The 18,215-nt window shown below is 44.8% G+C and overlaps 1 protein-coding gene across 11 annotated transcripts in view; it reads right to left on the bottom strand.

Moving 5' to 3' along the window:
* Window positions 1-18,215, bottom strand: part of Tenm2 (teneurin transmembrane protein 2) — a 1,223,220-nt gene that overhangs the window by 211,064 nt on the left and 993,941 nt on the right. The window lies entirely within an intron of this gene.

Below are 18,215 nucleotides of genomic sequence, written 5' to 3'. Positions count from 1 at the left end.
GGGTGTGTGTGTGTATGTGAGCATATGTGTTCATGAGTATGTGTGCATATGTGTAATAGTGGTAGAGCCTTTTCCAGAGAAAAGCAAAACAAACACAGCATATTCTGTTTCCCCCAAGTACGGCATGAGACACAGAGGAGATTCCCATAAGCACTTGCTCTCAGGAGACAAGCATGCATTCAGAGGTCGGTTTCCATGTACGCTGCCACCTCTGCCTCCAGGCAGCCTTCTGGTCTTGTCACTTAGCCTGTGCAGATACCTAGAGTGATTTTTAGAAAACTCAGTGTCCTTATCTCTCCCTGATGGATGCTGGTGGTATTGTTACCAAGGGTGAGGGAAACACCTCTGTTCTTTCTAGGCCCTCATCTAAGAAACACTTCCTTTGTAAATAAATAAGGAATCCATCCCCTGTATATTTCCCACGCAAACAACAACTGTGCCCTGTCTGTCTGGCATTTCAATGGGCACAGGTTGATGCCTGCTGCCACATTCGTAGTAGCTCGGCAGGAGAGAAAGGGCTGTTGACAGGAAAGTTCTGAGTTTGACAGTGGGGATGGGAGAAACAATTAACCACAGGAAACACAATTAACAATGCTTAGGAAATTGTTCACATAGCAATTAATTCTGCATGCCTACCACCACTTAAAGTCAGGCTCTATTCTATTAAGGTTAAAAACCCATCTTCACACAATGCAGCTTAGATTGATGGCGGCAGATTAAGATGGCAAGGTACCTGGGAGAGTCCGCGTCTGCTTTTCTCTCACAGGCTTCTCCACCTCAAGCCACATTTTCTGGCTCTCCATTTCCATGAGGTGCAAGGCCCACGGTCGCAACTTTCCCAGATGATAAATACTAATAAGAGTAAGTGACATTTACTGTACTCTCTCCATCGAGGTAACACCTAATTTTCTCCTGCAGTTTATCTGTTATATGTAGGTCACTTACTTGAAGAGACCAGATTCTATTGCCTCAAATAATGACATATTTTCACCATACAGAGGTCAGGAAATGAGAAGTAATCGTGGTTGCTTCAAGATAACGATAGCTTCTGATTTGTAATTACCAGGTGAAGGGAGCCAAGGAATTAGCTGTTTTAAAATGATTTTTTTTTAAAAAAATACTCGATACCGCTGGGTTACTGGAGCTTGCCTGGAGCCAGCTGCTGCTGGGTCTGTGGAGGAGGGTCCCTGAGTTCTGAGACAGGTACTGCCAGCTTCTCAGGGGCAGTGGAGGGCCCCAGCCTAACAAAGCTTAGATGCTCATGTCTATGAAAAAGCAATGGGTCCTGGCAGGCAATAATGACAACCTCCCCAGTGCCCTACCCATGTGAAACTGCTCTTCAGAACTGCTCCCTCCGGTGCTGCTCAGGGTTGTCACTCCCAGGTACAGGGTATATTGCCACTGTCAGCTTCAGGAGAATAGACAGGACTGGCATCTTAGTGAGCATAGAAGGGACACTCATGACTTCGTGCTTTATTTTCAAGGGTGTCTTCTCTCCAACCTCTTTAACACTTTGTGTGTGTGTGTTTCTATTGTAGTTCTTTATTATTATTGATATTGCGATTGCTAGGGGTACCACCACTATCACCATCATTAACAAAACTATTCAAGGTTGAGGTCCTTAGGTTCAGGGGATGCGAGTCACTTCCTAGACAACTCTTTGAGCAAAGAGGAAAGTGAGTGAGATGAAGGTAAGGAAAGGGGTGAAGCCCAATCGCTGAGCACAGACCTGTCCACCAGCAGAAGCTATGCACGGAGATGAATCTCAGGCTCAGGCCTATCTCCCATCATTGAACCAAATGTTAAGAGTGGGAACTGCCTCGGGGGTATGGCCAGCCCTTCTTATTTGGGGGGAAGGACATCTGAAATAGGCTTCTGTTGGCTTTTTTAAAATTTTATTTTATTTATTTCTGGTTGCATGTGTTGCATGTATTCTGCTCAGCTGTCCCTTGGTCCCATACTAGAGGAAGAAGATGAGACTGTCATGTCTCTGGCCTGTGGGAATGGATAGCAGCATCCTCGGAATAGAGGCCCAGGGGAGTTGTGATGTAAATGAGTTTGCTGACTAATGAGAGGCCTGCTCCTTATTCTGCTACTGACTGGTTCTATGGTTTTTGCTAAGGAATCATTCCTCCGTCCCTCAACCCTTCCCTCCTTCCCTCCTTCCCTCCCTCCCTATTCCTTTGTAAAAGTTTCCTTCCCAGGTAGAATAGAGGGCAGCTTGGGGGCGGGGTGCCAAAGAGAGTTACCCACACATAGCTCCCTGAAAGAGCTAGCACTGTCTCAAACATAGACAGCACATCCATGTTTATTAGGGTAGAACATAGCACACGGGGGTATACTTGCGGGCTTAGACTGCAGAGATCTATATGCTTCTAAATACAGAACAAAACAAAACAAAACATTGTGGTGGTACAGACAGCAGGATGGGATATTACGGGTGGCAAAATGGACCATGGTATAAAGAGAAAGATGTTCAAAACGTCTCAGTGTCTGATGTGTCTTGTTGTCAGTCATTGAGTTCAACACTTAGGTACTGCCATACACACCCTCCTAAAGGAGTTCCAAGCAGGTACTGTCAGGATTCTCATTCACAGACAGGGAAGTTATCAAGTTTTACCATTGGGAGATTTCAGAATCAAGAGTATAGCTATGCCCGAGATGTGGTACCTGCTTCATACTTTATATAGACAGATCTGGCTACCAAGTCCATGGGAAAACGGCATCTCGGCAAAACTTGCTTCTTTCTCAGACCTCATGGTCTGCAAGATGGGTTGGTGCATGGCCACCTACGTGCCTGCCACTGCAGCCTGGAGGAACTTTTATTTCTTTTTGGCTATTGACCTCAAATGTGGCCTTGTGACCAGCAGTGTAGCCTGCACTGCACAGTGGTCCTGAATCCTGAACAAAGAGGCCATTAGACAGAGCCAGCCGTGGCTGGCAAGTGTCAGAACACAGCCAGGGAAGTAACCAGTTGTTACGGCAAAGAGCCACCTAGAGTTTAGGGTTCTTTGTTACAGCAGCAGGGCCTAATCTACCCTGACTGATAGATTCACTTATGAAGAAAAGGAAAGAGGACAGAATGTTTACAGAATAGATTTCTGTGAATTATTTAAATTTTATCACGCTGGGAGCCTTTCTGAAATCCAAACAGGAAATTAATACCTGTTTAGGGTCATCATGCCTATTTCCATGGACAGAAAAATATTCGAAAATTGTAATACCTTCATCTTATTATTTTTCTCCATTTCCAGAGCCAGCCTAGACATCTGAGAAGCCTTGGGATAGCCAGGGTTATCGCTTCTTCATCTCAGAACTTCACATAAGTACCCATCACTTCACATTTTACTGGAGGAGATATCCTGGCTGCCCCAGGATGGTTCTTCCTCCTCCTCCCCTGCTTGAATGCTCTAGCAGCTCATCCCAAAAGGTCTGGTTCAGACCATGTTAGGGTCAGAAGTGAAATGAGTTCTGGAAGCCCTCTCCTCCGCATTACCCACCCCCACTGACAGGCGAAATGTACAATTCATCATGATCTGACAGGTTCTACTCCAGAGAGATGCTGGGATGGAACCACAGGGCTCCGTGGGTCAGCAAGGATGGGATGGGGAAGGGCTTCAAGTGAAAGCTCATGGAATCCAGGTGGCCTCTGGGAAATCAGCCACTAAAAGCACAGCAAGCCGCCAGACCCTGCAAGTATCCCTCAGCTAATTGGAGAGAGCCTTCCCAGTGTGTTGAAAAGGACCTCTGGCCGCATGGGGAGACCACACACAGATCCCAGGTTTCAGCGAGTACAATAGTCAGACCTCCTTGCAGGTCGATTAATAGTTTCCCATTGAAGTTCCTGTGTTTAGATGCCAGATGGGATCCAATAGAAAGACTCAGAAGGCGAGCCCAGGCAAGAGAAAGTAGGGGTTGGTCATAGGAGACAGAATTCTCCAGCCAGCACAAGGATGCGGAGATCCCAGGCCTTGAAAAATGGCAGCTTCCAAAAGGGGTTGTCTGAAATAGTAATTAGGGTATGTGTGGGCCCTGCTGGGTGCCATTTAGAACCTTCTATGTTCATTGGCTGGCAGAGGATCAACCTGACAAGAGAGTCAATCAATATGTCAGCAATACTTCACCGAGAGCCGCTCAACCCCTGCTTGTCAAAGAGGACAAACATGGAAGCCACAGATGCTCCGAGTTTGCTGAGCAGGCCCCCAGGAGCAAGGGGTATCTTTAAAGATCAGGCCTGTCGATATGTAACCAGGGGAGGAGATTGGGCTCTCCCTTTGAAAATGCAAGACCACAGGCCAAGCAGAACCCCAGGAGGGAAAGGAAGGAGCCAAGCCTGCCTTGTGGCTCAAAAGTCAGTTAGAGAAGCCCAGGGCCTTTGGGCTGATGTCAGAGTGCATTCAGAAATGGGTGAATGATGGGAAGGGTCAGGGCTGGCTCTCCTTGGCTCAGCACCAGGGTTTTAAGCCCACAATGCCAAGGCTCCTATGGGAAACAGCAGATTCCCAAGGTGCCCCTGCCGAAAGGATGGAACCTGCTGAAGATGACCAGGGCTAATGCACACAGCTACTCACCCTGGAATTACTGGGCACTGTAGAGGCACCTTACCAATGAGCAGGGGAAACCCATGGATGCAAATGAGCATCTTCAGCCATGATGATGATACACATTTATTTTGACAACGTGCCAGGGACCGGGATAATTACTTTAATGGCAGCATTTATTCATTATTTATCATTCGGCAAATATTTATTGAGCTCACACTGTGCATTGAATTGTGTTCTGGCCCTGGGAATGAAGCAGTTGACAAAACACAATCCCTGCTTTCATGGAACTTACATTCTAGTGGGAGGCTGGGAAACTAAACACACTTGAAGAGCTATGTGCCAAGCAGCGCATCTGGGAGGGCCAGGGATGGAAATGCAAAGGTCTTCTCTTTCCTCTTCTTTTGCCTTTAATGAAGACTGGTCAAGGAGGGGTCACGATGGGTCAGTGCCCATAAAAACTTAAAGGAAATGAGATGGTGCATTGACACCAGAGACCAGTAGTCCAAGCTAGAGTCTAGCAAGCAGGAAAGGGAAGGGTGGGTCATGTTGGGGGAGGGAATGCCTTTGTGGGGGGGAAGGACTCTTCATTTTGTTGAAGAATGCCTTTTGAAGGGAAGAGTCCTAGATATCCTACTGATACCCTATCATCCCAAAGGGCACTAACATAATTTGCATTATACAGACATGAACACTCACATTTAGAGAGCTTGAGTCATCCAGTGTCAGACCATGAGGAAATGGGGAATCTGGAATCCACACCCTGACCTGTATCACTCAAGTCAGAGCCTCAAATCCTCATGTTGCACTGACCTATGACACCATTTGGAGGCACACCCACATCACCTCCCAGGACATCTGCCCGCTGCATTTTCTATTGAAACAACTGTTACAAGATTGAGCAGGACAGGAACCTTTCAAAAACCTTTGTGAATATTGCCCAAGCCTGCTCAGGAACAGGTCTTTGCAAGGAGACATTCATCCTTCATGAGTACACTGTGGTCAGTAGACATTTTGCTATTTAACCTACAGATCCATCATTACCAATGTAAAATAAAGGTCTAGTGACTTTAGCTGCCTGGTTGGCTGACATCTGCTTCTGGCGGCTTTTTCCTGGGCCAGTCTGCCCCTCATCCTCTGGGGTGTGGTTAAACATAGTACTTCTATTTCTTTTTGGAGGAGGGAGGGCACTTCTGCAATGCCTTAATAGCACTCTTTTAAGAATGTTGCTGCAGCCAAAACTACCTTCTTCGGGAAAGAAATGGTGCCAATAAAACCACGAGGAATAACATTCTCGAAATGCCTTAAGACTTAAAAAAGGAATTAAAAAAAATTTAAATCTCAAAGAAGTTAAAAAAAAAATCCCTTTTTAAAAATCCTAACGGCCTTAGTGAAATGGTTTTGCTTATTTTTTTTCCCCCAGACAGTGTAGCAATACATTGAATGGAATAAATTTTCAAAGCGCCACATGGAAGTGACGCCCACAAATCCCTTTACCAGTAATGGGATTTGCGCACCTAGCTCTTGAGGATGCTCTGGAAACTTCTTTGCCTCTGTCCAACTTTTTGGCTTGCAGCTTCCAAGATGCTTGCAGAGCTCAGGGCCAGAGTCTTAAACAGAAGAGAGAGGAGAAGGAGAAGCGATCCCAGAATCCTGGCAAGACCACTTGAATGAGAGGGGGCTTTGGGGAGACAGACACTGCCCACCCATCCCTGCAGGCCTTGTCCACCGTGGTCCTGAAACACCCTCAGTGAGGATTGTCAGTGTCTGTCGCCTTCCTAATCCTGGTCCCTCTCCAAAATAGGGAGGCTTTCTGCCGCCCCCTTGTGCATCTGCTATGAGGACAAGGTGACAGTTCCATAAGGCAGCTTTGGGACCAACGAGCAGTATGTTTCCCAGACAAGAAGAATCTACACAGAAGGACCTGCACATTAATCTATTCTTGTGACAGGCTCAGGACAGAACAGTGAGTAGGAAGTGGGACGAGATTAATCAATTCCTGTGTTTGGAGGAAACAAACAGGGCTTGTTGCAGCTTCCAGATGCGCGGGGGTCATGGAGTCCATGGCTTCCCCACTCCTCTCCCTTAAGCCCCAGTTGCAGGTGCTCGGCAGGTGGCCTCAGCTGATAGTGTGGGCGTGGTGTGTGGTGTGCTGAGCTGACCTCTAAAAACACCCTCCCTCCCCAACATCACCAAGAAAATCAATACTCAAGACAGACGCACGCTTGCGGCCACTGTTTTTCTCCCGTGCAGAATGCCTGGAATATATTGGTTGCCCATGCCAGGCAGGCAGCCTGTTGTCCATGGGGTCTGTGTATCCTTGTGCAGATAAACACATGCCCAGAGCCATCAGCCGCACGAGCGCCATTGCCCACCCAGACCACTCTGGTCCTGATGCTATTTTTTCCCCCAGAAAGAAATAAAATAAAAGTGCCCATGTGATCAAAACACCTTTAGAGAAGGATAATATCCGGAGGTTTTATTCACCAAACAAATCATGGTCTGGGATTTTAAGAGCTTTTGTGACAACAACACATATACCCACAATCCATGCATACACACCTTGATGCTCGTGCCCACCCCAGCTTGTCACTCAGTGTTGACAACCCAAACAGTACCTGTTTTTTTTTCTTCTTTTTAAGAATAGCATCCAGCAGCCCTGTTAAAGAGGAGACAGATTCACGAGGCCACTAACTACAAAGGCAAGGCAAGGGGGTGGCCCGTGGCAGGAGGCCACAGGAGTGCTAGGAAGCAGACATATGAATGTTTTAGAGGATGAGATGTCATATCGATCCGGAGATGTGCAATGTGAGCTGGAACAAAGGGAGAGAGAAGTCTCCTGTGAAACAGCCGACAGCAAGAAGGAGTGGCCGGGGCGGGGGTGGGGGAGTCGGGCCTGTGTACCGAGCACTTGGGCAAGTTTCTTTCTTTGGTAGTAGTAAGTGAGGGGACAGAGAAGGCCTGGATTTATTTCTCCTCTTGATATCTGACAGCAGCCCCAAGTAGACTATGCCTAAGAGTCTTCTGGAAGCCTCCAGACAGAACGGCCTGAACTGGGGCAGGGAAATGGGGGGTAGAAAAGGCTTAGGAACAGAATAAAAAAGAAACTGCCTCTCTATCTAAGTCCCTGGAAAATACAGGGTTTATCTCCATCTTGGTTCAAATTTGTGCACAGTACTGGTGAGCTGTCGACCTCAGATAAATTGGCATACCTCTCTTAGGCCTTTTCCTTAGCTAGAATGGAAACTGTGACGTTTCTTAACACTCAGTATAGTTCTAAGCCCTTTGTGCCTGCTACCCACTTTACTTATTCTTTGTAATAAGCTAGAGGTAAAGGATTCCAGACCCTTAATTTTACAGAGAGAGTCTGGTATGCTGGTCTCATAGGACTGCGTGGAGAGAGCTGGTTTCAGAACCAAGTATGGGCTCCTTAGTGTTATCTTAACCGCAGGAGACTTAATGATGGAATGAGTTCTGAGAAATTCACCAGTAGGTGATTTTGTCATTGTGTGAGCATCAAGAAGGGGACTTATACAAACCGAAACCTCTACAGTGTCAGAGAGTGACCTTCTGAGACCAACACACATGTGGATTGTTATTGACCAGACCATCTTGACATGGTCCCTGACTGCAATCCTACAGATACAAGAGTACTCCAACTGATGTACAGTGTGGAGTAGGTATAAAGTAGGTGGGGTTTCAGGATGTCACACAGAGGCACTCAACAAATATCTCTTACTTCCTGCTGGGTCTTGGGTACTTTATCACATTCCCAGTAGCAATTGTGGCCGCTAGCATGCGGCAGACTCTGGGCTGAGTAGCCATCACTAAGTCTATAAGCTGCAGAGCACTGCTTTCCTATTTTGCAGAAGAGCAAGCTGAGGCTGGAGCGCTGAGCTGTGCATTTGGTAAGCAGAAGAGGTGGGAGATACCACTGGATGCAGGATCCTGCCCTAGCATGACAGCTATCAGCCACTCAATTCGTCTGAGAAGAGAGCTGATGTAGTCAGCTTGGCTAGGATTCTCTTTGGAGACACCTCTGTGGTTTTCTTTCCCACATCATGTTAAGCGCGGCAGAGTCACATCAAGGTGGGTCTCAGGAGACTCGTAGTCCAGGTATTTGTTGTTTGGGCAAATGGTGACCCATCTTCCCTACTTATGTGGGACAACTTGTTTGAGCTCAGCACAGGGAGTGACTGACTAACCCAGGCTTTGGACTTTGATCTCTGGCTTCAAGCTCTCTGCCTACCTTCTTTTTATTCTGATTGTTAAGAAAAGCAGAATATCTCAGGGCCTCCCAGTGATGCCGTGAGACCTCCGAGTGGCTTCCCTCCTTTCTTCACTCAGGTTACTGCCAGTCTCTGCAATGTTGCACCCAAGAAACCCGTTAATAAAGAGAGATGGCAGGATGCCGTCTGATCCTCCAATTCCTAAGCAGAGCTGGATGGTGAATACCTTCTACGGTAGTGCTTTTAAAGCAGAGTCTAGCGGCTCCACATTTTCCTCACTCCTTCTCGGAGGACCTGGTGGCCAATACAGACATGCTTCTTCCTACGAGTGAATTTGGGTATGGATCCTGTACTTTTTCCTCGAAGTGAGAAATGAATTGAAGAATGGACGATGTTGAACAAATCCTATATGTAATTCTCATTTCAATTTGGTCATTTGTTCAGCAGAGTCAAATTAGGTACATAGGGAGGCCGTCAGTGCCCCTTTCAATTTCTAATTTCTGACATGGTTAGCTCTTTTTTTTTTTTAATTTAAAAAAACTCAGAATTGAAAAAAAAGAAAAAACACCCTGCATTAGCAAATTTGGTTTGATCTTTCTCTTAAATGGCTTTTAGTTAAGTGGGTTTCAGATGGCTAAGCTGACACATTTAAAACTTGATTCTGATGGCAAGAAACATGGTGTTGGAGAATTCCTTCTATCTCTTTGGACCTGATTAGGTAGCAAGGAAGGAAGTCAGAAAGCACAGGGGGCCCCTGTGCTGTGATCTATTTGATATCAACACAGGCAACTTAAAAGAACAAAGCTCACTGGGAAGAAAAGACAGGACAATTTCTTTCCAGAACATAAGCTATCTGTACCCATTTTTTTTTTCTTTTTAAGGATCCACATTTTCATCAGCAATTAGAGAAAGAACATGATTAGATTTATTTGGAGTTCGTGACAATTTATTTAATAGGGCTGATTTGAAGGGTTTTGTGTGATACTCACATGTCACACATGCATCCTCTGTCCTGAAGGTACACATTTCTTTCTACAGGCATTGGTGTTGTGACACTTCTGGCTTCTACAGAGCATCATGATGAGGCAGAGAGGCCTGGGGAATGGTGCACACCAATCTCCCTCCCCCGTCTCCTACCAGCTTTTGCTCCAGACTGTAACTCTTCGGACTTCCATTGGACTCTCAAGCCAAGCAAGGTCCAACCCTCTCCTGGCCCCAAGGTGGGACTGGTGTTTCCTCTAGTAACAATAGTATGGCTTCAACCAACCCAGTTCGTTCAAGAGCTTAATCCCCAAGGTCTTATGTGAGTGGTAGAACAGAGTGCAAACTTAATCCATGGGTTTGGAGATGACGCCTTTGAAGAGCGATCCAATAAGACAGGTTACTAGGCAGCAGTCTACGGCTGAATCCTGGTAGCTTCGCAAAGAAAAAGAACAACTGTAGATAGAGAAACACGTATACTCCTGCTGTGATACAACACTGAAGTTCACCACAGAGCCCAAGCCATGCTGTTTGGACCCTGAACCTTCAGAATGTCTAGTTCAAACAAACCTCTCGTTTTTTATAACATAGTCTGCTTCAGGTATTTTATTACAGCAAGGGCCTGGAACCGGTCTCCAAGACCTGAATATTGGGAGGTAAAGAAAGATGAGCCCATTCGTGATGTTGTATATCATTGTCATTTCTTGTGTTTTAAGGTAGAGGTTTCTAAAAGGGTCATATGCTTAACTCCACTGTACCTAAACTTTATAAGCCAGTTCGAGTTGGTATGTTATTTTTCCTGTTTTTCAAAGGGAAGAGAAGCGAATACACTTAGACTGCCTATCCAAGGTCAGTGATTGCTGGGGGTTTTCTTTAATTTGCTAAATCTGGCTCCCCTAGGAAGGTCCTGCAGTTAGTTAGGACCAGCTCTGTCTGTGAACCCGTGGGCCAGCCTCCTTACCAGCCCCTCTGATCCTCTAAGCTCTGTTCTGGAGCTGTCAGCAGCAACTGTCCTGACTAGCTGACTTCAGCTCTCCCCTCAGAAATGCTTGAGTCTCCTGGGCCCTCTACCCGGAAGGTCATTTCCATTCTGCCTCTGGGCCAGCACTGGCCAGCAGAAACCTAACACACATGAAGTTAAATTCTTCCACCAACCACTCTAAGTAAATACAAATAAATGTAGCATTTTAAACCCAGTATAACCCAAATATTATCAGTTCAACATGTCATGAACATAAAAATCCTGAATGAGACATTTTACTTTTTGTTTGCGCAAAGTGTTCAAAATCTGGTTTGTATTTTACACTCACAGAATCTCAGTTCAGATGCTAAATTCTCAACAGTTAACGTAAAATGTGGTTCTGCCAAAACAATGAAAGTGTTAGTAAACACAAATATTTTACACTTTGGTTTTTAAAGTTAAATGAATTGAGGGGGAATAAAACTCGCTTGCTGCTTTGCGTGAGCTGAGCCGACATGACTGTGGGAGCAGGCTGAGACTTTGGTGGCTTAGTCAGTTGTCTGGGAGCACCCACTTCCCCCACTATTTCATATATATATATGTGGCTTAGCAGTGATCAGTGACATGCTGGCCATCCTTATCTAGATTGTGTGTCATGACCCTGTTGAACCATGAGAGTGTTTTCCTTCCCTATTTTCTAATTTGTCCCTGTGCCCAGAGGGTTAGAATGCTATAGGATTAAGAAGCACACACACACACACAAATACATATACACATATACACACTTACACACATACATATATATATATACACACACACACACTTTATACATATATATACACATACATACATAAATGCACTCACACACATATATATACCACATACATATACATTCACACATACATACATATACACATATACATACATTTATATATGCACATTCATACACATACACTCATATACACACTCACATAGACATACATATGTTCACACATAGACATGCTTTCACTCACATATATACTCATACACACATATTCACATCACACATATGTATACACACACACACATATACACATACATACATACTTACACTTATAGTACATTATACACAAATATACACACTCACACATATGTATATACACTTACACATACACATATACACACATATACATGCTTATTCATACATAAATGCATATACTCACACATATACATATACACACATAGATTTTTTTCTTTTAGACAGTGTTTTATTATATAGCCCAAACTGACCTGGAACCCTCTCTATAGCTCAGGCTGGTATTGAACTCATATTCTCTCACCTCAGACTTCCAGGATTATAGGTGTGTACCATTATGCTTATGTAGGCAATATATATTAAAGAAAAGAATGCTTCGAAAATTTGTGTTTAAGACTCTAATCTCTGTTGATCCTTTAGGATATAAGCTAAGAATCAATTGTCATAGTATCAAGCAGAACCTACTAAATTCTTTATGTAGGGTCTCAATTCCTGTCTGATTTTAAGATGGTTTCCCATTTGATTATTTAAAAAAAATTGAGGTAGCAACCATTATTTCTACTTTACAGATGAAAAAATTAGGCTCTGAGAGATTAAATAAGTCTCTGCCTCAACCCAGCTCCCAAGTGTCTTATAGAGCCAGGGTTCTTAGACACATCTCAAGTTCAGTCTTCAGCAACCACACCCATGGGTTTCACTGGTACCATTTTTTTTTATTGATTCTATTTTAAAATCACTTCGACTTTAAAGAGCTTTAATGAGGATAGCCACATCCCTCAGCAATGCCTACAAACTGAAAAGGTTTCATGTGTTTTTTAAAATAACCTAAGGTTCCCAAAACATTAGAAAGAAAACCAGCCATGAATGTCCCAGACTTTAAAACTTGTTTAGAGATGGGTATATACAAGGTTTCCTTCTCAGCAAAAATAAAAGACTTTTAAAAAAGCAATGTCCCCCTTTGATGTAGTCACACTGTGTGCTGCCAGTGATCTTGCTGACATTCTGAGAGCATAGCCTACTGCTGTTCTCACTGATCCTTTGTATCAGCCTTTCCAGATCTGACAGACCCGCCATAATGTCTGTGCTTTCTGGTGTCCTCATACCACAGCTAAGGAAAGGAGGTTTCCCCCACGTGTCTTTTCTCAAGGTTCCCAGTTGTAGGGAAAACAGATCTCCAACTGTAACTCGCCACCCTTTCTGCCTGGAGGAGGGGTTTCTTTGTGGCCGGAGTACAAAGACTGTCTTAGGGAGCTGATTCTATGTAGTTGATCCTTCTTCACATTGAGAAATTTCTGTCTTAGGTCACCTCTTCTGTCCCACCTTCCTCTCTTCTGACCCAGCAGAATTTCTAGTGGCCAGGCAACTGTGGGAGTCTTAGGGGGTTGTATCTCAGCATCTACTTAACCCAGTGATTCCACCGGCAATCACGGAGGACACGCCATCCTACAGGTGCTGCAAGGCAAATCAATAAAACTGTCACTAAGAAGAGTCAAGGTTGGTCCCACTGGGTGCCGGTCACTAAGCACATCACAGGTTTGGCGATGAAATCACCATTGTTTTGGTGAACCAAATGTGGTAGAATGTTGGCAATTCATATGATTCAATTTTATATGCTCATCACTTCATACCATAGCTTTGGAAGCAAGTGCCTTCCTTGGATCTCTATAGTGAGCTAGGCCACTGATGGACAGCATTAAGTACCTCGTCTAAGCTTTTCTGGAAGTAGCTGGGCTTGGGAACTTCAGCTCATAACAGTTCTCTAGAGTGCTTCCTGTCTCTTATAGTACAAATATCAAAAGCCAGAGCCTCATCTCTCTCTCTCTCTCTCTCTCTCTCTCTCTCTCTCTCTCTCTCTCTCTCTCTCTCTCTCTCTCTCTCTCTCTCTGTCTTTTGCATTAGGAAAATATTTGGGGGAACCCCCTTCCCCAGATTCATTTTATAGAAGACGACTCCCCAGACCATGCATCTGTACAGAAAAGCAGTCCTCTCTCTCATCTCATCTCTGCACCCACACTTGAAGCTCTTATTTTGGGGTGATGTTTAAATAGGAGCCCAAGCCTGCTGAACCCTCGGCTTTCATACTCCATGCAGTTTGAATCAGGAGTGACACAAGCAGTACAAGAGCAAGAGGGGTGTTCTGAACGACTTCCATCAGCCTCCTTTAAAACTATCACAAATAGTCCAAGGAGAAAGTGCGTTTCCATGCAAATGCTGCTTCAAGATAAGCCCCAACTTCCGTTTTTTTCTTCCCTTTTAGATTTCCACCTTTAATCTCTTTCCCAGATATTCTGGACATGTTAAAACACACTGTTTTCTGCTTCTACCCTGATGTCTGCATATTGAGCACTTCTATCACCAGCTTTGACGTTGCAACAGCAAAGGCTTGAGGGCCTGGCAGAGCTCAGATAATTAGGATGCATGTTCCAGCCCCCTGCCCCCTGCCCCCTGCCCCGTGCCTGCTGGGGTATCGTGATGACCAAGTCTTGCCACATCTCAAAAAGCTTATAGTCTAGGTTAATGGCTTCTGTATCCCTGTCAACTGAGAAGTTGCTACGAATGTAATTGCCGGGCCTCACTCCAGAACTAGAGGGTGGAGCTGCAGTGTCTCTGCATCCCTGAAACTTCCAGGAGACTATGAGTGCTCAGGCCTAGAAGCACCAGCATGGGAAGCCAGGCTGACAGCAGTTAGTGACAGAGAGCATGAAGGGGACAGACAAGCTCCTCTTGTCTCTTTCCCAGCAGGGGGAGAAGGCCCAGACACTTCCCTCCAGGTCAGTACTAGATCTGTGCCCACACAGGTAGCATGGCAGAGGCAGCTGGGGGGATGCAATAGGAAAGAGATAATTCAAGCCAAGGTGGAAAGCAGGGGTGGAGAGGTGGGGCTGGGGAGAAGCCAGAACCAGGGCGAGGCACAGGGCAAGTGGTAAAGTGGGCTGTTCTCAGCATGCTGTCTTTCCTTCAGGTACCAACCTCTGTCCATTCTGCCTGATCCAGAGGAGCCCAACTTGAGAGACCCTCACCTCCCGCAAACTTTGGCAGCACCTCCTGTGTGGATTCTTTTGTGTCATATCCTAACTTTCCCAGAGTTCCAGCTAGCTCAGAATTCTCCTATTCAAATTATCAGCAATTGCAATGGAGTTAGTTATATCTGGAAAAAAAAAATCTGTTGCAACTTGATGTTTTCATTCATTCACAGAACTCCGCACAACAACGTATTTTCTGCCATTAATGGACATGCAATTAGAGGGGCAATTAATGGCTTAAGCCAAACTTACAAATCCTAAAGATGGAAAATTCGGGCACTGTGCCAGATAGAAAAAGGTATTTTTAGACAGAAGATATTTTAGACAGTGTCTCTGAAGTGGCTCCCTTCTTCCACTCTCTGGCTAGCCCTGACTGAGACAGACATGCCTTGGGGGATATCAGCTCTGTGTGGAGTATACTCCCCACCCCCTCTATCTGCCCTCAGTCTACCCAAAGCTAGATACTTTGCTGAACTTCCACAAATGATATAATGAGGCTGGGGCCTCTGGTTGTAACCATCGGCCTTCATGTATTCTAAGGGAAATCTGGCCCATAAAACTTGGCTCTATAGTTTGAACGAAGCAACTAATGTATCAGGTTAGGGTGCCGTGCCTTGTCCTGGCATAATCACAAATCGGTCATTTTGAAGGGTATCAGTTAGTTTATGGAAGGTGCAGGAGTAGTTAGCTAATCAAACCTGGTTTTACTTTTCATTAATGGTCTGTATTATCAGCCACTCGGTTGCCCCCCTAAACTCACATGAAGTCTTACACCCCAAGTTAAAGTGGTAGGTCCTGTGGGAGGTGGGTAAGTCACGAAGGCTCACAAATAGGATTTGTGCACTTCAGGGAAGACTCCAAAGAGCTAGTGAGCTTCCTCTACCATGTAAGTAGTGCTAGAAGGTAATTTATGAGCCCGAAAGTGGGGGCCTTTCCAGACCCCGAAAGTGTGTTAGTACCTTAGTAGTGGACTTCTCAGTCTCTTGAACTGAAATAAATTTTAGTTACATAGAATCTGGTATATTATTATAGCCATTTGAGAGCCCCAGAGAAACTTTATATAAAAGGACTTTGTGCTAATTTCTGTTTCAATGCCTCAGTCCCTGGACTTCCAGAAAAGGGGCTTAATTTGTCAAGTTTTGCTTTTAAATAATCTAGGCAAGAACTTTAATTGGACTTATTCTGGCCACATGATTGGCTGTTCCTTGGTTTAATCACCATGGCGGGGCAGATACTATCTACTCTCCTTGGATTTAGCATCATACCTTACATAAGAGTGTGTTAAACAGAAGTGTGACCCCCAAGGAACCTTTCGAGCCACAGCAAATAAAATAGGGTTCATGTTAGATTTTAATATCTCAAACAATATTTGGGACATACTCCTATAAAAAAACCATTTTGTTGTTTATCTGGAATTGGCGTATAAATGGACATAATTGTTTTTAATACAGCCACCCTGTTGCCGCGCAAGTCAGAGTGAGCAGCTCAGCCTCTGCTTGTATCAGACACAGCTCTCTTACAAGTCTGAAGTGCGTACGGAGAACCCCGTCCATGCTCAGCGTCCCTCTAAGTTCCTTCTCTATGGAGCGCCGAGATGGCTCTCTGCCTAGAAGAGAATCCAGACCAAGCATTTACACTTTCCCCAAAGTGTCAAAACTGCCTGGCTGTCTGGTGTGCAAAGCATATGGACAGCTCTTTTTATCAACCACACTGAGTCCTGGGTGGGACCCACAGATTTATCAGAAAATGCAGCTAGGACCAAATTGTGATTCGACTGCTGCCAAGCTCCTTAGAGACATCTGATATCAAGAGAGTCGGCATGTGGCATGAAGCTGATGAGCTGGTCCAGCCCCATCTCCAAAGCTGGGTGCTAGCCCTGTCTCTTTAGAAAGCACACCTTTCTGAGCTAAGTTTCTCTCCAGTAAGAGCAGAAAGCATGGACCCTACAGATCTCTGCAAGCTCCGTGTCGGCTGGCTTTGATGACTGCTGTAGATATTCACGAAATTTGCCCTGCCAGCAAAGCAAAAGCCATTTCTCTCTCTCTTCCTTCTGGAAGGAAGTTTATTACACAAAGTAATAGGTGGATGTCCCCTTACTACCACATAAATCCACCACAGTACCCGTGTGCTGAACTTCTTAGACAGCAAGAACAAACAGTTGTTACTGGAACATTCCACACTGAGCAAAACAATAAAACTAGAAAACAAACGGGAAACATCCAACAACACTTATGGAGAGATTTATTCCCTGCTAGAATATTTAACAAGACAGTAACCATACTGTGCCCCACTGTAATCCTACTATAGAGAAGTCACATGCATTTTGCTTAATTCCACCTAGATCACAAGGAGTAACTCTTTCAGTACCAAATGTCCAAAAAGAACCCTCAGTTCACAGAGAGTCCAGAACTCTCCAGAAAATGATTGTGCTTGGATTTAGGATACCTCAGAGCTAGCCCAAAGTCAAGCTCAGTTCTTGGCAATATGCTGGAGTTGAACATCTTTACCTCTGTGCTCTCTAAGGAGCTACAGTGCCCCCAAACCCTCGTTGAATTATCGAATATTTTAGTCAAGCCAACAAACAAAAAAGCCAGGGCAGGAGCTGCTGGGCAGGTTGCATTGAGGCAGACAGCTATTTCCTGTGCGCGGACAGCTGTGTGTTTAGAACCAACTTCTGACCAAAGGGCTAGTGACCTCAGAGTTCCCATCTGTGTCTTTCTACCATAGGCAGCTCTCATTGGGTAAGGCCAACTCTTTTCTCTGGGAAAAATGTGTTCAGGTAAGCATGTGTGTGTGTGTGTGTGTGTGTGTGTGTGTGTGTGTGCGCACGTGTGTATGCACGTACAGCTCATTTCCTGGCAGGTGCAAATGTAGCCAACTTGTCTACATAGAGGGATTATCATTATAATCAGTGTTTTGATCTAATTAGTTTGTTCTTGCTGAGATGGCCCCATTCCTCTTATTTCACATAGAAATTGGAAAGGAAATTGACATTTGGCTGTGGGGTCATTCCTTTTACATGGTTCAACTTGTGTTTGCCACCATGTATCAGAAAGGAAGCAAACACGACTGATGGGTTCATTCCTGTAGAAATACTATCTCTCTCTCTCTCTCTCTCTCTCTCTCTCTCTCTCTCTCTCTCCTTCCTCTTCTTTTGCCAAACAACCTGTTAAAAAATATTAAAGAGCTATTGACTTAAGTATCTACAAAGCCCATATGAGATAGTTACTACTATTGGGCCCATTTTACAAGAAGGAAATGGAGCTAGAAGGAGTTTAAGTAACCCACCTATGTTTACAGCTTATAAAGAGAGATATTGGGATGTGGCAGTGGGCCCTAGGGTCAGAGCTCATTCACGTATCTTGGGTTTGTTTGGGAATCAATAAATAAGTGAATTACTAATAGTAGCCAGAATGTGGTAATAAGTCCACAACTTCTCCCCACAGTTCTCAGACCCAGAATCCT

The sequence above is a fragment of the Mus caroli genome, unplaced genomic scaffold (assembly GCF_978045245.1).
Source record: "Mus caroli unplaced genomic scaffold, Mus_caroli_1 scaffold_13, whole genome shotgun sequence".
In the NCBI taxonomy this organism is placed as follows: Eukaryota; Metazoa; Chordata; class Mammalia; order Rodentia; family Muridae; genus Mus; species Mus caroli.
Note: the sequence above shows the minus strand (reverse complement) of the source record. Positions and strands in the feature narration are given on the sequence as shown.